This window comes from Papio anubis, chromosome 1 (genome assembly GCF_008728515.1).
Source record: "Papio anubis isolate 15944 chromosome 1, Panubis1.0, whole genome shotgun sequence".
Taxonomy (NCBI): Eukaryota; Metazoa; Chordata; class Mammalia; order Primates; family Cercopithecidae; genus Papio; species Papio anubis.
Genome location: NC_044976.1, coordinates 91,445,337 through 91,468,020, shown reverse-complemented (window position 1 = coordinate 91,468,020; position 22,684 = coordinate 91,445,337). Strand labels below are relative to the sequence as shown.

Genomic DNA, 22,684 nt, shown 5'->3' with positions numbered 1-22,684 from the left:
TCTTCATTACTCAAGGCATGCTACTTTGTTATTAAAGATCCTTTGCATTCCCATGATCAGAAAGACAGGATTTGATAAGTTAATTTGTTTTTTCCCTATTAGGTAAAAAACTTTCCATTACTCAAACCGCCCTGCTCTCCAAAGCAGTGTCCATTTCAAATGTCAACTGCAGCACAACTCCAAAATCTTCATGACATTCAGACACAGTTGCCTTTTGTTTTCAGGTCACGGCATGAGAAATGAGAAGGAGCTTATCCCTAGAGCCTGGAAGGTGTTGATTTCCAGGGCAGATGCTTAGTGTTTCTGGTCAGAACTGAGTACCAAGTCCTAAGTGACAGAAGCAACCATAGCCATGCGTTGTTTTTGTTTATGTTTTTGTTTTGTAGCCATGCATTCTTTTTTTTTTTGAGACAGAGTCTTGCTCTGTTGCCCAGGCTGGAGTGCAATGGTGCGATCTCGCCTCACTAGAAGCTCCGCCTCCCGGGTTCAAGCTATTCTTCTGCCTCAGCCTCCCAAGTAGCTGGGATTACAGGTGCCTGCCACCAAGCCTGGGTAATTTTTGCATTTTTAGAAGAGACGGGGTTTCATCATGTTGGCCAAGCTGGTCTTGAACTCCTGACCTTGTGATCTGCCCTGCCTCAGCCTCCCAAAGTACTGGGATTACAGGCGTGCGCCACTGTACCCGGCCTGTCACCATGCATTCTTTAAATTTACTTTTTCATATGTTTGTGACATGAGTTTTATAAAGTGCAGGGTCAGAGGAAGTTTCCCTCTTGCCTGGGTCAAAGGGAGATACTTCATGGAAACTTCTCACCCCACTAAGATCACAATTCCTGAGCCCCTGCCTGCTGGTCTGCTGTGCTGGACTTTTGTTTTGTTTTGTTTTGTTTTTAGACAGGGTTTTACTCTGTCCCTCAGGCTGGAGTGCAGTGGTGCAACCGCAGGTAACCGCAGCTGGAACTCCTGGGCCCAAGCAATCTTCTGGCCTCAGCCTTTCCACTAGCTGGGACTATAGGCACGCACCACCACGCCTGGCCTGGCTTGTGCTAGATTTTCACTGGCTTCCACTGATCTGTTGTTGATGACTCAGATTTGATTGGGACAGTGCATGGGGAAAAGAAAGGGGGCTCTCAGATTTCTGTATATTAAAAACAGTGGGCTGGGCACAAATAGTGGCTCACGCCTATAATCTCAGCAATTTAGGAGGCCAAGGTGAGAGGATTGCTTGAGTCCAGGAGTTTGAGACCATCCTGGGCAATACAGGGGGACCCCATCTCTGCAAAAAAAAAAAAAAAATTTTTTTTTTTTGAGACAGAGTTTCACTTTGTCACCCAGGCTGGAGTGCAGTGGTGCAATCTTGGCTCACCACAATCTCCGCCTTCTGGGTTCAAGCGATTCTCCTGCCTTAGCCTCCTGAGCAGCCTGGGTGACAGAGTGAGACCCTGTCTCAAACAAACAAACAAAATAAAGATGAAGCTGATTGTTATCTCCCAGGTCCTCAGGCTGAAACTGAAGCATTACAATCTTCCAGAAAATGAAGACTTTCAAAACTCTGATCAGCATGAACTAAGGGACATAGTCCTGTTATCAGATTAAAGCCCCTATGAATGGAAAGAAATGTCAGGCCAGGCGTGGTGGCTCACACCTGTAATCCCAGCACTTTGGGAGGCTGAGGTGGGTGGATCACCTGAGGTCAGGAGTTTAAGACCAGCCTGGCCAATATGGTGAAACTCCATCTCTACTGAAAATACAAAAATTAGCCGGGCAAGGTGGTGCACGCCTGTAATCCCAACTACACCACTGCACTCTAGCCTGGGCGACAGAGTGAGACTCTGTCTCAAAAAGAAAGAAAAAAAAAATGAAAAAAGAAATATGAGGGAAGCCCTGCAAACCTAAAGAAGCCAGTCTCAGGACAACTCTGGGAAGTTAAACATCAATTTTTCAGATAGCTAATATACAAAAGTCAAAATATTTAAGTAATTCTGTAATATTTAGATGGCTTCCTAGAGGTGAAGTTTACAAGTCATAAAAAAGGAAGTTGGAATGCCCAAAGGTTGCTAAACTTTAGAAGTCAATGCCACTTTAAAAGCAGTTTTCAGCCAGGCATGGTGGCTCACGCCTGTAATCCCAGCACTCTGGGAGGCTGAGGCGGGTGGGTCATGAGGTCAAGAGTTCGAGACCAGCCTGGTCAACATAGTGAAACCCCGTCGGTACTAAAAATACAAAAAATTAGCTGGGCGTGGTGGCGGGCGCCTGTAGTCCCAGCTACTCAGGTGGCTGAGCAGGAGAATTGCTTAAACCCAGGAGGCAGAGGTTGCAGTGAGCTGAGATCGCGCCATTGCACTCCAGCCTAGACGACAGTGAGAGACTCCATCTCAAAAATAAATAAATAAATAAATAAATAAAGTAGTTTTCATTCACCCTGCTTGTCTAATATATACATATATATAATATATGTATTGTGTGTGTGTGCGCGTGTGTGTTTGGGAGTGTGTTACAAGCTAGGAATCCTAAGAACAAAAATTATGAGTCTACATCCTTTCTGGAATTATTGAAAGTGACTATGGTCTTATTTTGCCAGTTCATCAAGGTTTAACATGTATGACAAATGACAAAGTTTATAAACCCTTTTGAGAATCTACCTGTTAAATTACACCAATGTCTGTCTCCCTCTTCAGTTATCTGGGCATATAAAGAGGACCTAAGATATATACATGAAAGCTCACCAAGTTCTTTGGGAGAAACAACATAAAGTATGGATTTTTCCCTTAGCACATAACAATAAAGCCAACTTCTTCAAGGAAATATTGCAAATATAAAGGTGTAATTATATTTGTTATAGACAACTTCTAAGTGATGCTCATAATGCTCTTAGTCATTTTCATGTTTCTGCATGGGGTCAGCATCTTAGAGAGTCTGTGCCTAAAGGAGTCATCTGAATGGCACTTAGCACTGACACCACAGCCATCAGATGAGTGTTTGAATACACAGAATGACTCTAGGAGCTCTGATGGAAGAGGCAGGACAAGTACATTAAGAATACTTGACAAAGAGCAAATAACACCAGAAACCCAAGTCACACTTGACTATTTTTCTCAAGTTCTACATCCATATCCTGGTGGCTGTACTCTAAAATACATATATATAAAATAGCCAACCATTTCTCATACCCTCCACTGCTACTGCCCTGGTCCAAGCTACCATCATCATTGCCCAGGTCATTGCATTAACTTCAACAGTTCACTCTGCTTCGAACTTTGCCCTTCTGTAGGTTATTCTCCACACAGCCCGACTGATATTTTAAAAATTCAAGTCAGATTATGCTATTCCTGTGCTCAGAATTCTCCAGTGGTCAAATTCGTCATCACAGCCCACAAAATCCTACATGCTCTGGACTCCACATGTTTCTCTGACCTCACCTCTTCTCCTTTCATCCTTTCCTCATTCCATTCCAAATACTGGCCTCTAGGCACACTTCTCTCAGAGTCATTGTACTAGCTGTTCCCTCTGCTTTGACTGTCAGCCACCAAATATTCATTTGGTAGGCTGCTTTACTTCTTTAGGTCTTCTTTTCAGGAAGGCCTTCCCTCATCATTACATCTAAAATAAAGTACTCCATCACTCTGTCTTCCCTGTATCCTGCGTTTTCTCCACAGCATTTGCTACAACCTAGGAATTACACATCTATTTGTTAATTTGTTTAGTGAGTCTACCCTCCCTACCCCAAACAGTCTGTGAAGTCAGGAAGGGGACATTATCTGTTGCAATCACTGCTGTATTCCCAGCATGCACACCAGAGTTTGGTATAAAATAAATTTAATGAGTAAATGAAATGAGTATACTATTATGGCGGGCACATTATAACCTCTCACCATTTATTTTAGTTGTTCCGTTTATCAATTAGTATGTAACAATCTACTTGAAAATATAGAGGCTTAAAATAATAACACTTATTTATTTATTTATTTTGAGATAGGGTCTCACTCTGTCACCCAGGCTGTAGTGTAATGGTGCTATCGGAGCTCCCTGCAGCATTGACCTCCCGGGCTCAAGGGATCCTCCAACCTCAACCTCCTGAGTAGCTGGGACTACAGATGTATGCCCCCATGCCCAGCTAATTTTTTAATTTTTTGTAGAGATGGAATCTTGCTATGTTGCCCAGGCTGGTCTCAAACTCCTGGACCCAAGCAATCCTCCCACCTCTGCCCTCCAAAGTGTTGGGATTACAGGTGTAAGCCATTGCATCTGGCCTTTTTTTTTTTTTTTTTTGAGACGGAGTCTCGCTGTGTCTCCCAGGCTGGAGTGCAGTGGCGCGATCTCGGCTCACTGCAAGCTCCGCCCCCTGGGTTCACGCCATTCTCCCGCCTCAGCCTCCCAAGTAGCTGGGACTACAGGCGCCCGCTACCACGCCCGGCTAATTTTTTGTATTTTTAGTAGAGACGGGGTTTCACCGTGTTAGCCAGGATAGTCTCGATCTCCTGACCTCGTGATCCACCCGCCTCGGCCTCCCAAAGTGCTGGGATTACAGGCTTGAGCCACCGCGCCCGGCCGCATCTGGCCTTTTAAATTTTTTTGTAGAGACAGGATCTTGCTATGTTGCCCAGGCTGGTCCCAAACTCCTGGGCTCAAGTTCTCCTTCTGTCTTGGCCTTCCAAAGTGTTGGGATTCCAGACGTGAGCCACTGAGCCTGGCCTTCTAATTCTTTTTTATTTTTTATTTTTTTATTTTTTTAGACAGGGTCTCACTCTGTTGTGCAGGCTGCAGTGCAGTGGTGCAATTTCAGCTCACTGCAATCTCTTCCTCCAAGATTCAAGTGATTCTCCTGCCTCTGTCTCCCAAGTAGCTGGGATTACAGGCACACGCCATCACACCCAGCTAATTTTTGTGGGTTTTTTCTTTCTTTCTTTCTTTTTTGAGACAGAGTCTTGCTCTGTTACCCAGGCTGGAATACAACGGCACAATCTTAGCTTACTGCAACCTCTGCCTCCCGGGTTCAAGTGATTCTCCCGCCTCAGTCTCCCAAGTAGCTGGGACTACAGGCGCCAACCAGAATGCCCAGCTACTTTTTGTATTTTTAGTAGAGACAGGGTTTCACCATTTTGGCCAGGCTGGTCTCGAACTCCTGACTTCAAGTGATCCGCCCACCTCAGCCTCCCAAAGTGCTGCGACTACAGGTATGAGTCTCTGCGCCCGGCTTAATTTTGTGTATTTTTATTAGAGACGGGGTTTTGCCATGTTGGCCAGGCTGGTCTCGAACTCCTGACCTCGGGTAATACGATTTCCTTGGGCTCCTAAATTGCTGGGATTACAGGCGTGAGCCACCAGGCCTGGCCTCTAGTTTTATTTGAGGTGTTTTTGTTTTGTTTTGTTTTGTTTTGACAAATACAGGCTTGCAGTGGATTAGGGGTAATTTGGTCTTGCTTGCAGTGCTTCTACTCACCAGAAGGAGGAGTGTGACCAGCAAGCTGCCAGAAGATGACGCTGTATTTCAAGAGGCAGATAGAAAATTGGGAAATGAACAAATGACCTACTTCTTTCCATCCAAGTATACCTGAAGAAGGGTGCAGCTACTGGCTACTGGCCTAAAATTTGGGAAGAGAAGGAGGATATTGGTGAAAGCCTGGGAGAAGCTTGCCAAGATTCATCTATTTCCAGTAACAGAGGGGCAGAAGCAGGTGAGTTTGAGTTTGTGTGTTTGTGGGTGCTTGGGGTGATGCCTCAGAGAGAGAAGGTGGCTAATGACAGGGTCATTAGATGTCAGTAAGTGACTTCACAATTCAAAGTGTTGCTATCCTAAAACCAGGAAGTAAGCACAGGACCTCATGGATTTTACACAGGTCATATTCCTGTGCACTTCTGAGTTTGATCCAAAAATATGGTATAACCTATATGTGTTCCACAACTGTCTTTTGCATTTTATCTTCTATAATACACAAATGGCCATTCTTCCTTCAGCTATGAAATTGATTTTACCTCCTAGACCCACTACCTCCTAATTCTTGCCCCTCTCTTTAACCCATGAATCCCTGCTGCCAGTCTTTGGTTGAGACAAAGACCAGCCTTGGGTGGGGACTCCTTTTTTCAAGAATGTCTGAGGCTATCAGTAGTAGTGAATTTATATATTCTCAATACCAAAAGAGGCTGAAACAATTCTTGGATGGCTTCAAGTTTGAAACTAACAAGTCAGAAAGACTCCAGACCATTTCAGCTCCCAGGGCCATGGGTAGCACCAAAGGAGAGAATGACCTTTAGGATCCCCACAGTCTTCATTAGCACCCCCATCATTGATATAAACTATTAGTATTTTCTCAATTTCTATAAAGTGCTATGTACATGCAGCTTCAATACCTGTTTCCTCACCCTACCTCCCCACCTAGTAAGCTGATATATGCTCCTGCTACGTAAAAATCCTAAAGCCATCCCTGGTTGGTTATCTGCAACGATCCATAACATTTGGTTTCCTGGAGTAGGTGCAATTGAGATTCTTTGAACTTTGCCCATTTTAAGTCTAACACAACCAGTGTAGTTGCAGCATTTACATTGGAAAAACAGGTTCTGATCAGCATTAGTATGGGCACAAGTGAGTATAGTTTTAACTTCCTTGCTAAACTAGAATATTTGCCTCTAGATCACCATATGTACTTTCTTTGGTCATTTATTGCTGAAATAATCATTAAACCTTGGTGTCGTCCCCATCATAGATGAAGTAAAGGCCCAGGCAAGAAAATCTCTAGATGATTTTTTCCTTTAAAACCACCCAATTTAGAATAATTTTTTTATTCATCAAAAGTAGAAACTTAACATGACTTCCTAGATGAGACTTTTAAAATTTTACTGTCACCATTACTTACACGCTTGTTGAAGAATATAGAACAAGTCCTCTTTTCCAGAATAAAATAAGCTTTTTTTTTCTATAATAGAATAGCTATATTTTTTCTTTTTCTACTAGAATCCTCTGTTTGCTGGAGGAAATACTTGGATAAGGTGCTGCTGTGGAGGGTGAGGCCTCAAGGACATGCTGAAGCATCAGGCTTGCTGAACTGCTATGCAGAAAGCCAGGTGAAGAATTTGCTTTGCACACCTGTAATCCTAGCATTTTGGGAGGATGAAGTAGGAGGATCACACAGCTGCACTGCAGCCTGGGCAATAGAATGAGATCTCATCTGTCTAAAAAACAAACAAACCTGGTCAACACAGCAAGATTCCATCTCCATCAGGGGGTGGAGCGGGGGGAAGAATTTGCTTGCTTCTAAAAGGAAGTCTAATGAATGAGACGGGGGGAAAGGAAAGAGAGGAGAGTGAAGCCACCATGTTGGCTTTCTATGAATTGACCCTTCTCCATGACCCCACTGTCGTCAGTGAAGTCTACTAAAATCTGCAAAATGTTGGTGGAAATGAATTTCCTGTGAAAAGTTATGTAGGGCTAAATTCTGGGCTGGCATGAATGAAAGAGGAACAGAAACAGCAAGCCCCAAAATATGAGCTGAAGGCAGAAATGATCAGAAATTATAAGTCACTGGGAATTAGCAGGAATTCTAGTTAGGACATTGGATTTTACAGACCTCAAAAACTGAAAGATTGAGTGGAATTTAACTGCTTTTCTGAGGGGAAAGAGCTTCCCTAGTTGACATCTGAAATAATTCTCGAAGAGAATTATTTTGGGAAGGTAAAGCACTGCCTAACACAAATCTTCAGGCCTAAAAGTTCATGTCACACGGAAGGGTAATTAGTTTCTAACTTTATTATTTGGAAATTTAAAATCCATATAAGAAGAATTGGTAGCCAGGCGCAGTGGCTCACGCCTGTGGTCCCAGCACTTTGGGAGGCCAAGGCAGGCAGATCACTTGAGCCTAGGAGTTCGAGGCTAGCCTGGGCAACATGGTGAAACCTCATCTCTACATACACAAATACACACACACACACTCAAACTGAGAGTGTGTGCCTCAGAGAGAGAAGATGGTGCCTGCTCCTGCCCCTCCATTATTGGAAACAGAGGAATCTTGGCAAGCTTCTCCCAGGCTTTCCCTATATCCTCCTTCCCTTCCCAAATTTTAGGCCAGTAAAATCGTATATTTATATACAAAAAAAAATAGCTCTGTGTGATGGCATGTGCCTGTAGTCCCAGCTACTTGAGAGGCTGAGGCGGTAGGATCAATTGAGCCTGGGAGGTAGAGACTGCAGTGAGCTGTGATCACACCACTGCACTCCAGCCTGGGTGACAGAGTGAGACCCAGCCTCAAAAACAAACAAACAAACCCAAAACAAACAAAACCAGAATTGGCTTTTCCATGTTACCTTTAAGAATCTAGTGGTTGTGGCGGGGCACAGTGGCCCACACCCATAATCCCAGCATTTTGGGAGGCCGAGATGGGTGGATCACCTGAGGTCAGGAGTTTGAGACCTGCCTGGCCAACATGGCAAAACCCCTTCTCTACTAAAAATACAAAAATTAGCCGGGCGTGGTGGTGGGCACCTGTAATCCCAGCTACTCAGGAGGCTGAGGCAGGAGAATCGCTTGAACCCTGGAGGCAGAGGTTGCAGTGAGCCAAGATCAAGCCATTGCACCCCAGCCTGGGTGACAAGAGTGAAACTCTAACTCAAAAAAAAAAAAAAAAGAATCTACTGGTTATGCTTTTAAAAACACTCTCGCTGGGCGCACTGGCTCATGCCTATAATCTTAGCACTTTGGGAGGCTGAGGCGGGTAGATCACCTGAGGTCAGGAGTCCGAGACCAGCCTGACCAACATGGTAAAACCCTGTCTCTACTAAAAATACAAAAATTAACTGGGCATGGTGGTGGGCGCCTGTAGTCCCAGCTACTCAGGAGGTTGAGACAGAAGAATCACTTGAACCTGGGAGGCAGAGGTTGCAGTGAGCTGAGATTATGCCACTGCACTCCAGCCTGGGCAACAGAGCAAGAGTCCATCTCAAAAAAAAAAAAACAAAAAAAAACAAAAACCAAAACACTCTCTCCCATCCCCAAAACTTTGCAGAAATATATCTCATTTTAAACTAATTAACTGTTAGAAAATGAGGTTTAAGACTGAAATTTTGATAAACTCAAGTCAACTTTGAGAAATCCCCAGAGATAATTTGTGTCATTTTCCTGCTCTATCCCTCTGCATCCTATTCTTTGGGATGAATGTTAGCTGTACCTGTTAAGGCCTGAGCTTGAGAGTGAGCAGGTTTTAGGTTTCTGTGTGGCTCCAACACTTCCTACCTCCCTAAGCTCCCAATTTTTTACCCATAAAATGGCAATAATAATAGTACTACCTCCCAGAATTATTGTGAGGATTAAATAAATGCTCAATATTCATTGTTAATAGTAGTATTGATGAAAATACATATGTCTTGATCCATTTTCTGCTGCTATGACAGAATACCACAGATTGGATAACTTGTAAAGAGTAGAAGTTTATGTGGCTCATGGTTTTGGAGACTGAGAAGTCCAACAGCATAGTCTAGTGTTTGGTGAGGATAATTTATGGTGGAAAGTGGGAGACAAGTGAGCATGTGAGACAGAGAGAAAAGAAAGCCAAACTCCCACGATAACTAACCCACTCCCACAATAACAATGTTAATTTAGTCTGGGCATCATGGCTCATGCCTGTAATCCAAGCACTTTGGGAGGCTGAGACAGGAGGATCACTTGAGCCCAGGAGTTTGAAACCAGCCTGGGCAACACAGGGAGATCCCATCTCTACAGAAAACTAAAAAATTAGGCCAGGCGTGGTGGCTCACTCCTGTAATCCCAGTGCTTTGGGAAGCCGAGGTGGGCAGATCACTTGAGGCCAGGAGTTTAAGACCAGTCTGGCCAACAGGTGGTACCCTGTCTCTACTAAAACAAAAAACAACAAAAAAAGCAAGAATTAACCGGGTGTGGTGGTGGGCACCTGTCATCCCAACTATGCAGGAGGCTGAGGCACAAGAATCCCTTGAACCCTGGAAGTGGAGGTTGCAGTGAGCCAAGATCATGCCACTGCACTCCATCCTGGGCAACAGAGTGAGACTCTGTCTCAAAAAAAAAAAAAAAATTAGCCAGGCATGGTAGCACATGTCTGTGGTCCCAGCTACATAAGAGGCTGAGGCAGGAGGATCACGTGAGCCCAGGAGGTCAAGGCTGCAGTGAGCTGTGTTCACACCACTGTACTCCAACCTAGGTGACAGAATGAGACTGTGTCTCAAAAAAAACCCAAAAACCCAAAACATTAATTTATTCGGGAGGGCAGAGCCCTCGTGACCTAGTCACCTCTTTTAAAAGAAATACAATTGACACACAATAATTATACTTATTTATAGGGTACAATGTAGTATTTAGATACATATATAAATTACTTAATGATCAAAGTAATTACCATATCCATCACCTCAAGCATTTTTCATTTTTTGTGATAAGAATATTTTTAAATATTTTCTATTTTGAGATACACATTATTGTTAACTCTAGTCATCCTACTACATAATAGACCATCAGAACTTAATTCTCTTATCTAACTGTAGCTTTGTACCTATCGACCAATCTCTCATCATCCCCTCCTCCTTCTTACTCTCTCCATCCACTGGTAACCATTATTCTACTCTGTACTTGTATGATAATAACTTTTTAGATTCTACATATGAGTGAGATCATGTGGTATTTGTCTTTCTATATCTGCCTAATTTCACTAAATATAATGTCCTCCGGGTTCATCCATGTTGTCACAAATGCCAGGCTTTCCGTCTTTTTTAAGGCTGACTGGTATTCCATTGGGTATAATTTCATCCATTGATGAAATGTGGTAAATTCATCCATCCATCAATGGACACTTATGTTGATTTCATATCCTGACTATTAGGAATACTGCTGCAGTAAACATAGACGTAAAGATATCTCTTTGACATACTGATTTTATATATCCAGTAGTGGGATTGCTGGATCATATGGTAGTTTTATCAGCAGTGTGTAGGGGTAACCTTTTCACCATAACCTTTTCAATACTTATTTATTTATTTATTTATTTTTTATTTTTTATTTTTTTTTTTTGAGACGGAGTCTCGCTCTGTCGCCCAGGCTGGAGTGCTGTGGCCGGATCTCAGCTCACTGCAAGCTCCGCCTCCCGGGTTCCCGCCATTCTCCTGCCTCAGCCTCCCGAGTAGCTGGGACTACAGGCGCCCGCCACCTTGCCCGGCTAGTTTTTTGTATTTTTTAGTAGAGACGGGGTTTCACCGTGTTAGCCAGGATGGTCTCGCTCTCCTGACCTCGTGATCCGCCCGTCTCGGCCTCCCAAAGTGCTGGGATTACAGGCTTGAGCCACCGTGCCCGGCAATTTTTTTATTTTTTGATGGTAGCCATTTTGATGAGACTGAGATGATATTTCATGCATTTTTGATTTGCATTTTCCTGATGATTAGTGATGTTGAGCATTTTTCATATATATGCTGGCCATTTGCATGTCTTCTTTTGAGAAATGTCTATTCAGGTTTTTTGCCCATTTAAAAATCAGATTTTTTTTTGTTGTTGTTGTTGCCGAGTTGTTTGAGTTTCTTACATATTTGGGTTATTACCCCTTATGCGATGTATAGTTTGCTAATGTAGTCTCCCATTCAGTAGGTTATCTCTTTTCTCTGTTGATTTTTTTTTTTAAAGATGGAGTCTCACTCTATTGCCCAGACTGGAGTGCAGTGGCACAATCTTGGCTCACTGCAACCTCCGCCTCTCTGGTTCAAGCAATTCTCCTGTCTCAGCCTCCCCAGTAGCTGGGATTACAGGCGCCTGCCACCACGCCTGGCTAATTTTTGTATTTTTAGTAGAGATGGGGTTTCACCATATTGGCCAGGCTGGTCTGGAACTCCTGACCTCAGGTGATCTACCCGCCTCAGCCTCTCAAAGTGCTGGGATTACAGGTATGAGCCACTGGGCCTGGCCTGTTGTTTCTTTTGCTGTGCAGAAACTTTTGAGTTTGATGTAATCCTATTTGTCTACATTAGCTTTTGTTGTTTGTGCTTTTGAGGTTTTATACAAAAAAAAGAAAATCCTTGCCTAGGCCACATATCACAGAGCTTCCCTGGCTGTGTTTTCTTCTAGTAGTTTTGTCATTTTGGGTCTTACATTTAAGTCTGTAATCCATTTTGAGTTAGTTTTTGCATATGATGAGAGATAAGGGTCTAGTTTCATTCTTCTGCATCTGGATAGCCAGGTTTCCCAGCATCTTTTATTGAAGAGGCTGCTCTTTCTCCAGTTTGTGTACTGGGCACCTTTGTTGAAAATCAGTTGACTGTAGATGCATGAGTTTATTTCTGGACTTTCTGTTTTGCTCCATTGTTCTATTAGTTTTTATGCCAGTACCATGTAGGTTGTTGGGGTTCAAGAGGTTCTTGAAAATGCTAAAAGAGTAGAAAGCTTCTTCAAAGAAGTAAGAGAAAGCTTCCCAAATTTAGAGAAAGATACAAATATCTTACAGGAAGGTAAAATATCACTAACCAGATTCAACCTAAATAAGTCTACTCCAAGACATGTGGTAATCGACCTCTTAAAAGTCAAAGACAAGGAGAGGATTCTCTAATCACCTCTTTTTTTTTTTTGAGACGGAGTCTCGCTCTGTTGCCCAGGCTAGAGTGCAGTGGCGCATCTCCGCTCACTGCAAGCTCCGCCTCCCAGGTTCTCGCCATTCTCCTGCCTCAGCCTCCCGAGTAGCTGGAACTACAGGCGCCCGCCACCACGCCCAGCTAATTTTCTGTATTTTTAGTAGAGACAGGGTTTCACCATGTTAGTCAGGATGGTCTCGATCTGCTGACCTCATGATCTGCCCAGCTCGGCCACCCAAAGTGCTGGAATTAGAGACGTGAGCCACTGCGCCCAGGCTCTAATCACCTCTTAAAGGTCTCATCTCTTAATACTGTTATAATGGTAATTGAATTTTATTTTTAAAAATATTTATTTTAAATGGAAGCTGCCATCTTCCTTCCTTCTTTCCTTCCTTCCTTCCTTCCTGCCTGCCTGCCTTCCTTCCTTTCTTTCTTTCTTTCTCTCTCTCTCTCTCTTTTCTTCTTTCCTTCTTTCTTTCATTTTTTGAGGCGGGGTCTCGTGTTGCCCAGGCTGGAGTGCAGTGGCATGATTTCAGCTCACTGCAGCCTTGACCTCCCAGGCTCAAGTAATCCTCCTACCTCAGCTTTCCAAGTAGCTGGGACTACAGGTGTGTGCTACCACACTCTGCTATTTTTTGTCTTTTTTGTAGGAATGGGTTTTTGCCATGTTTCCCAGACAGGTCTCAAACTCCTGGGCTCAAGTGATCTGCCTGCCTCGACCTCCCAAAGTGCTGGATTACAGATATGACCCACCAGGCCCAGCCAACAATTAAATTTCACCATGAATTTTGGAAGTGACATAGACCACAGCAACATATAAGCCTAATTCCTACCCTATTATTTCACTATCATCTTGGTTTCAGGTTTATCTCTTGAAATGGATATGGGGAAAGTGTCAGTACTTGAACACAAAGAGAGTTTCTTCCAAATAGAGCTAGACATAAACAAGGCAGGCAGTGATAACAAAGAATTTCTCAGAACAACCTCGACTGGAAAGTTCCGTAGCTACTAAATGCCTCCTTGGCTAATGCCTAACATCCCATAATTAGAAATCTAGTCATTTAAATGAAGGTTTTACTTAAATGCAAATGCAAATGCTGCTAGGAAAGATAACCTTGGAATGAATAATTATTCACACCATGGAGTGAATAATTTTAAACATTCTTTTCCTAAGAGGAAAGGCTTTGAATGAGATTAAGAAAGAGAAGGTATGGGACAATGGGCTTCTGATAATGATAAAAAGAGAAAAAACAAATAGAAAAAAGGGGAGGGTCCCAAAGGCAAACTTGAAGGATTTAGTGATTAAAATGTTAGGAATTAAGAGAGTCCATCTTCAAAATCTTAACAGTATAGTAGATGATGAATCTGGACAATGTTAGATAAGCCAAAATGGAGAGTGGAAACTTCCGTCTGTGGGTATTGCCTTCAAAACCAGACTAAGTGATTAGGCTTGCCTACCTGCCTTTCATTCTTATGTTGCTCAACCATACTGTACTGGGCTAATTTCTCTGGACGCTCATGTGGTCTTGAAGGCTAAGAACTAGAACTGAGAATCACAGTGTGTTGGCCACTCTCAGGCTTGTGGCTTTCAGCTTTGAGGCAGTTTCAGTGATTTTACTGGAGATTTGGGAACTAAGTACAGGAGATCTATTAGTTATAAAGAACTTCCTAGAACATGAACTTCTTAGGAATTAGACAGACTTAAGTTTGAGTACTGACTCAATGCCTCACTCATTGTGTGACTTTAAGCAAATTGTTTAACTACTTTAACCCTCAGTTTCCCTATCTATACAATGGGATTAATAATACTACTTACCACCGGGCGTGGTGGCTCACACCTGTAATCCCAGCACTTTGAGAGGCCGAGGTGGGCAGATCATGAGGTCAGGAAATCAAGACCATCTTGGCTAACACGGTGAAACCCTGTCTCTACTAAAAATACAAAACATTAGCTGGGCGTGGTGGCGGGCACCTGTAGTCCCTGCTACTCAGGAGGCTGAGGCAGGAGAATGATGTGAACCTGGGAGGCAGAGCTTGCAGTGAGCCGAGATTGGGCCACTGTACTCCAGCATGAGGGACAAAGCAAGACTCTGTCTCAAAATAATAATAATAATAATAATAATAATACTTACCTCTTGAGTTTTTTGTATTAAATAATATAGTTCATTTGAAGTGCTTAGCCTTACACTTGGCACATAGTTATTTTTGTAATTGTTTTTATGTTAGGTATGGTGGTTAGCCTTATGTGTTAACTGGGTAAGCTATAATACCCACTTACTTAATCAAGTGCTAATGCAGAAGTTGGGTGAAGGTATTTTGAAGATGTGGTTAACATCTACAGTCAGTTGACTGAGGGTAAAGGAGATTACCCTCTATAATGTGGGTAGGCCTCATCTAATCAGCTGGAGACCTAAAGAGTAAAACAGGTTTCCTAGAGAAAAAGAAAAGCAGCCTAAAATTCTGCCTGGGCTTCTACTCAACCAGTCTGCCCTACACATTTCAGACTCGATACTGAAGTATCGATTCCTACCTGATTTTCTATCTTGCCAGCCTGTCCTACAGATTTCAGACTAACCAACCCCCACAATCGCATGAGCCAGTTTCCTAAAATAAAGGAATTGTGTATAGGGTAGGCTGGATGTGTGTCCTATTGGTTCTGTTTCTCTGATACATGGGGTATACTTTGGGCATAGGTCAAAACAAGCTCCACAAAATCCAATAGAGACACTAAAAGGAGGGAGATAATGCAAGAAAGGTTCTAATAAAAATAGGACCAGAATGAGAACTCCCACAGGAAGTGTGAGACCCTCAACTCATTCTCAACGCAAAGTGGCTACACAAAGCTGGTCCTGGTCCCTCCAGAGAACTTTCACTTCACTGTTACTGAGAATATTTGTCTATTTGTCCACTATGAGTTGCTTGTTCTGCCACCTTCCTCTGTGGCCTCTGGGATCCCCAGGGAGGAGCTGTCAGAGGTGTCTCTTTTCTCGTGGCTCAGGGACTTTACAGTTAGACTGCGGATCCCACTGTACCAGGATCACTGCAGGAAGACTGGCCGTCTCAGCATTCTACTCCTTAAGGACAAAAGGTAAAGACAAAAAAAGAAAAGAAAAAAGAAGAAGAAGAAGAAAAAAAAAAGCATGGGAAACAGAAATAGCCTCCAACCCCTAAAGATTTCGAGTGATAGACCCTTTCCTGGCTTATGTCATGTATCAGCCATTACATGCTTCCAAAACTACTATAGATATAACATATTGCTTGGGATCCAAGTTAGAAATTGCTATTTTGGAGTCCCAAAGGGCACCTAGCTATTGATTAAAACTCAGATAAACTAATTGCTACACCTGGGAAAGGAGTGGCTATGTAACCAGGATTTGTTCAGACATTACTCATATTAATGGTTCAGATTTTAAAAATTCAACTTGCCAAATGACTCAAAAACTACTCACTTCACATTCTTAAAAAAAGTACTTAAAAATCAAAGCACTACTATACTTTTGAGGACCATCTGAACAAAGGAAAACCTAATATAGTAATAGCGTGGATTGTCTCAGTGAGAAACTTTTTTTTGATATTATAAATATTAAATGGCTGTCTGATTAAACATGGCCAATTAAACACACTTCTAGCCTGGGCAACATGGCAAAACTCTGTCTCCACAAAAATACAAAAATTATCCAGGTGTAGTGGTGCAGGCCTGTAGTCCTAGCCACTTGGAGGGCTGAGGCAGGAAGATTATTTGAACCCAGGAGGTGGAGGTTGCAGTGAGCCATGATGACACCGCTGTCTCCAGCATGGGTGACAAAATGAGACCCTGTCTCAAGTAAATAAATAAACAAACACATCCTTTTATCTCACTTAAATTACTACGCCATGGATAATTTTCCAACTTATCACCAGCATTTTCTTCCTCCATCTGTTCTTCATGCTTCCATAAGTTTCACTTTTCTAAAACTCCACTTTTATCAGATCATGATTAATAATGAGCTTCCTCTAACTTCAAGTACATAAAACAGTAAGCAATATGTATTCATATTTTCTGATTAAAAATGAAATTTTCTTCCCATTTTAAAAACATTTCCAAATATGGTGCAACATCATTGTAATGGCAGTGGGTATTTATTGGAAATTATGTCAGGAGTTGGAAAAATTACTTCTGAAAAAGTTTAGCCTGGCCAGGCGTGGTGGCTCATGCCTGTGATCCCAGCACTTTGGGAGGCCGAGGCGGGTGGATCACCTGAGGTCAGGAGTTCGAGACCAGCCTGGACAACATGGCGAAACCCCGTCTCTACTAAAAATAGAAAAATTTAGCTGGGCATGGTGACGGGCACCTGTAATCCCAGGCACTTGGGAGGCTGAGACAGAAGAATCGCTTGAACCTGGGAGGCAGAGGTTGCAGTGAGCCAGATCGCACCACTGCACTCTAGCCTGGGCAACAAGAGTGAAACTTTGTCTCAAAAAAAAGAAAATGTTTAGTCTGAGTGAGGAATTAATTACCTCCCATCAAGGGTTTATATGTGTTCTAGGTCCTACTCAAGGGTAGGGAAAGAGGGTTTTGTGGACAAGATTAAACAGGGAAAGGTGTGACTCAGAGTATCCAAGAATTTGCCAAGCCAGAAAGTCAAAACGGAGGTGATAGGAAGAAGAAATGCAGCTACAGGTGAAAAATGCTAATAAAAGCTTGGAGGACTAACTCACGCATCAAACTATGGGGGTACGATGAATTAGGTAGGCAGTGAGATTGGTAACTATGAAACTAAAAGACTAGAATGAAGATAGGAATAGTGAACAGATATTACTAAAATGTTGTATTGGTAGAAATATGTTTCATTTTATTTTCCATCGGAAAAATAATTTGGGGGCCAGGCATGGTGGCTGTCATCTATAATTCCAGCACTTTGGGAGGCTGAGGCAGGAGGATGGCTTGAGCCTAGGAGTTCAAGACTAGCCTGGGCAACATAGTGAGATCCTGTCTCTACAAAACAAATTTAAAAATTGGGCCACGTGGTGCAGCCTGTAGTCCTAGCTACTTAGAAGGCAGAGGCAGGAGGATTGCTTAAGCCCACGAGTTCAAGGTGGCAGTGAGCTGTGATCATGCCACCGCACTCCACCCTGGGTGACAGACGTTATCTAAAAATAAATAAATAAAATAAAATAAAATGAAAAAAATAAAATAAATTAGTTGGGCATGGTGGCATGTGCCTGTAGTCCCAGCTACTTGGGAGGGGGATAGGAGGATCCCTTGAGCATGAGAGGTTGAGTCTGCAGTGAGATGTCATCATGCCACTGCACTCCAGCCTGGATGATAGAGCGAGACTCTTTGTATTAAAAAAAAGAAGAAAGAAAGAAAAATAATTTGGGGAAAAAATGCAGTTTTAAAGCCACAGAAAATCATTTGACCAAAATCTGAGTTTTAATCTTATTTGTATCTTTGCCTCCTATATTATATTTCTCTAGTGAATTTGCTTTTTTTTTTTGAGACAGAGTCTTGCTGTGTCGCCCAGCTGGAGTGCAGTGGTGGGATCTCCACTCACTGCAAACTCCACTTCCCAGGTTCAAGCGATTCTCCTGCCTCAGTCTCCTGAGTAGCGAGGATTACAGGTGTGTGCCACCACTCCTGGCTAATTTTTGTATTATTAGTAGAGATGGGGTCTCACCATGTTGGCCAGGCTGGTCTCGAACTCCTGACCTCAAGTGATCCGCCTGCCTCAGCCTCCCAAAGTGCTGGGATTACAGGCGTGAGTCACCGAGCCCGGCCTGCTTTTTCATTCTCCTAGTGTTGTAGTCCATTCTGACTGCTATATCAAAACACAATAAATTAGGTCGCTTATAAACAACAGAAATTTATTTCTAACAGTTCTAGAGTTTGGGAAGTCTAAGATCAAGGTGTCAGCAGATTTGGTGTCTGGTGAGGGCCCACTTTCTTGTTCATAGATGGTGTCTTCTATTGTGTCCTCACATGGTGGAACAGACAAAACAGGTCTCTGGGGGCCTCTTTGATAAGGGTATGAGTCTCATTATGAGGGCTCTATCCTAATGATCTAATCACCGACCAAGGGCCTTACCTCCTAATACTATCCCATTGGCTATTAGGTTTTCAATATATGAACTTGGGTCAGGAGAGGACACAAACATTTAGACCATACTTACTCAGACAACAATTTCATAACTTCTCTTTGCTCCTCAAACTGCCAATATTTCCTCTACCCTCAATTTCAGATGATGACCTTTCTTCTTATTTCACTGAGAAATTATAAGCACAATCAGAAAAGAAAGTCTACAAATTCCCAGCATATCCACACATCTACATGCTTTTGTGTACATATATCCTGCCTTCTTTCTTGTAATAATAGAGGAATTGTCCATGTTTTCATGTGAGGCTGTGAGGCTAACCCTTCCACCAGTGCACTAGATCCCATCCCTTCTCACTTACTCTGTGATGTTGCTCCAGTAATTCTCCCCCTTTTCTACTGCACCCTCAATTCCCCTCTCTAATGGATTTTCCTATCAGCATGTGTATTAGTCCATTTTCACGCTGCTGATAAAGACATACCTGAGCCTGGGAAGAAAAAGAGGTTTAATGGGACTTACAGTTCCACATGGCTAGGAAGGCCTCAGAGTCATGGCAGGAGATGAAAGTCACGTCTTACATGGTGGTGGCAAGAGAAAATGAGAAAAAAGCAAAAGCAAAAGTGGAAACCCCCGATAAACCCATCAGATCTTGTGAGACTTATTAACTATCACAAGAATAGCATGGGGAAGACCAGAACTCATGATTCAATTACCTCCCCCTGGGTCCCTCCCACAAGACATGGGAATTCTGGGAGATACAATTCGAGTTGAGATTTCGGTGGGGACACAGCCAAACCATATCAGCATGCAAACATGCTGTTATTTGTCCCACTTTACAAACCAACAAAAAATGCTCTTCCTTACAACTACCCCTCCATTTTTCTCTTTTCCTGTAAAACAAAATCCTTTCAAAGATTTTCTGTTCCTCTGACTCTACACTCTCTCCTCCTGTTTTCTCCTGGATTCACTACAGTCAGGCTTTTGCCTCCACCATTTCATGAAAATAGGTCCTATCATAGTCACCAATGACTATTGTGAAAGTTGCAGATACCAGGATGAAATCACTTTTGTTATATACAAACAAACTAGGGCTGGGAAGCCCCAAAGTAGAGGCAGTTCATGCCTACATGTCTGAGATAAAAACCGTTTCCAAGTCCTTTTTTTTTTTTTTAAGAGACAGGGTCTTGTTCTGTCACCAAACCTGGAGTGCTGTGGCAAAATAGCTCACTGCAGCCTCAAAATTCTGAGCTCAAAGGATCCTCCTGCCTAAGCCTCCTAAAGTGCTGGAATTATAGGTATAAACCACTACACAGGCCTCTAGTACTTTCTAAAGACCCTTTCTGATCCTTTATGCATCTCCTGCTTATTTTATTTTATATTTGTTTTAATTTTTAGTAGAGACAAGGGTTCACTATGTTTCCCAGGCTGGTCTCGAACTCCTGAGCTCAAGTGACCCTCCCATCCCAGCATTCCAAAGTGCTGAGGTTACAGGCGGGAGCCACCAGGCCAGCCAGCATGTCCTGTTTCGATAAGGTTTTTCACTAGACATTCTTTAGAACTGCAGTAACTCAGATAAGACGTTCTTGAAAGAACACTTGCCCAGCAACAGCATCTCCACCAATGAACTGACAATAATTCTGGCTTTGAACCTCTGGAACCAATGAACTCTGTTTCTAGGCAGTTTATGTAAATCTCTATTTTGCTAATAAAAGCTTCTCTAACTCGTCTCTCACCGAATGCACTGGTGGCTTGCCACCAGTGCATTCCAGATTAGAATCCTTATTTATATTCCTGTGTAAACTCAACATATTTAGAGATCATTTTCTCTAGTGTTTTTTTCCTTTGGTTGACATTTCCATGTTGTTGAATCCAACGGTCATTTCTCTTGACCCATGGGTAGCAATGACTCAGTATTATTTTATTTTATCTTATCTTATCTTCTTATTTTATTTTATTTTATTTTATTTTATTTGTGGAGATAGAGTCTCACTATGTTGCCCAGGCTGCTCTTGAACTCCTAGCCTCAAGCAATCCTTCTGCCTCAACCTCCCAGTGTTGAGATAACAGTCATGAGCCACTGGACTGGGCCAACTCGATATTCTTGTAGTACCTTTTTCTGTGTACTTTTTTCTGTGTGTCTTCCCAGACGCTACACTCTCCTGATTTCCCTTCTACTTCACTGGCCATTCAGTCTGTTAGCTCCTCTTTCTCCCAACCTCTAATTGTGCTCTAGCTGAGACTCAGCCTTTGAACTTCTGTTTTCCATCTATACTCACACCCTTAGGGATCTCAGCTCTCATTCAATTTAATAGCTTTAAATATACCAGGAATGGCCAGGTGCTGTGGCTCATACCTGTAATCCCAGCACTTTGGGAGGTGGAGGTGGGCAAATCACCTGAGGTCAGGAGTTCAAGACCAGCCTGGCCAATATGGTGAAACCCTGTCTCTACTAAAAATACAAAAATTAGCCAGGTGTGGTGTCGCGGACTTGTAATCCCAGCTACTTGGGAGGCTGAGGCAGAAGAATTGCTTGAACCCAGGGGGCGGAGGGTGCAGTGAACCGAGATTGAGACACTGCTCTCCAGCTTTATATACATCCATGTATACACATACATATATGTGTATATAAATACATACATATATATATATGTGTATCAGGAAGTATTATTCCATTTTTTCATGATCCCTTTTTTTTTTTTTTTTTCTTTTTTGAGACGGAGTCTTGCTCTGTCACCCAGGCTGGAGTGCAGTGGTGCGATCTCGGCTCACTGCACGCTCCACCTCCCAGGTTCGTGCCATTCTCCTGCCTCAGCTTCCCGGGTAGCTGGGACTACAGGCACTCACCACCACGCCCGGCTAATACTTCGTATTTTTAGTACAGACGGGGTTTCACTGTGTTAGCCAGGATGGTCTCCATCTCCTGACCTCATGACCTGCCCGCCTCGGCCTCCCAAAGTGCTGGGATTACAGCACTGCACCCAGCCCATTATCCCATTTTTTATAAACAAATGAATTCTATGTATTTATATACTCAGAAATGAAACAGAAAGGAAAAAGACCAAAACATCAATGGTGATTATCATTTGGTGATTAGATTAGAAGTGATTGTTTTTTTAGAAACGGGGTCTTGCAGTATTGCCCAGGCTGGAGTGCAGTGGCTATTTACAGGCATGATCATATCCACTGTGGCCAACTCCTGTGCTCAAGAGTTTCTCCTGTGTCCAAGAGTTTCTCCTGTGTCAGCCTCCCTAGTAGCTGGAACTACGGGCACCCGCCATTGGCTCAGCTGGGTTACAAGTGATTTTAATCTTTGTGCTTTTCTGTATTCACATTTTACACAATTAATATGTAATATTTATTTAATCAGATTAAAAAACAAAACAAAAAGGATGTATGCCTGGAAGAGTGCAGAGAAACTTACCCAGTGAACTTTGAAACATTTCCTTCCCACCCTAAGCACCAGAACACTTTGGAAATGAATGTGAAGCATGCAGACTTGAAGCAATTCCTTAAAGTTGGGAGAGAAAAAGCTTTGGTCATCAAAAACTATGCCAATTTGTATGCATTTTGCAGGATGGGGCCTACTAGTATTTCCCAGGCATTGAGTAACTGAGAGATAGGGGCATTCCCTAAGGAAAGACAATGGGAGAACCTGAGATTCGAGAATCCCCAGTTTTGTTTTGTTTTGTTTTGTTTTGTTTTGTTTTGTTTGTGACAGGGTCTCACTGGAGTTCAGTGGTGTGATCTTGGCTCACTGCAGCCAAGACCTCCCAGGCTTGACCTCCCAGGCTCAAGAAGTCCTCCCAGCTCAGCCTCCCGGGTAGCTGGGACTACAGGCACGTACCATCACGTCTTGCTAATTTTTGTATTTTTTTTTAAAAGACGGGTTTCACCATGTTGCCCAGGCTGGTCTTGAACTCCTGAGCTCAAGCCATCTGCCCCTCTCCAGCCTCCCAAAGTGTTGGGATTACAGGCATCAGCCACTACTCCCAGTCTCATATTAATTTTTATAAATGTTCCATGTGTGCTTTAGAAGAATGAATATTTT

General features: G+C 42.8%; 1 protein-coding gene across 1 annotated transcript in view; it reads left to right on the top strand.

The window, feature by feature from the left end:
• Window positions 1-7,039: 7,039 nt before the first annotated feature.
• The window catches only part of EVI5 (ecotropic viral integration site 5), a 300,894-nt gene continuing 285,249 nt past the window's right edge, over window positions 7,040-22,684 (top strand). Inside the window, exon 1 of the mRNA XM_021944188.2 lies at window positions 7,040-7,059. The gene's annotated coding sequence lies outside the window, so the exon portion shown is untranslated. The remainder of the gene's footprint in view (window positions 7,060-22,684) is intronic.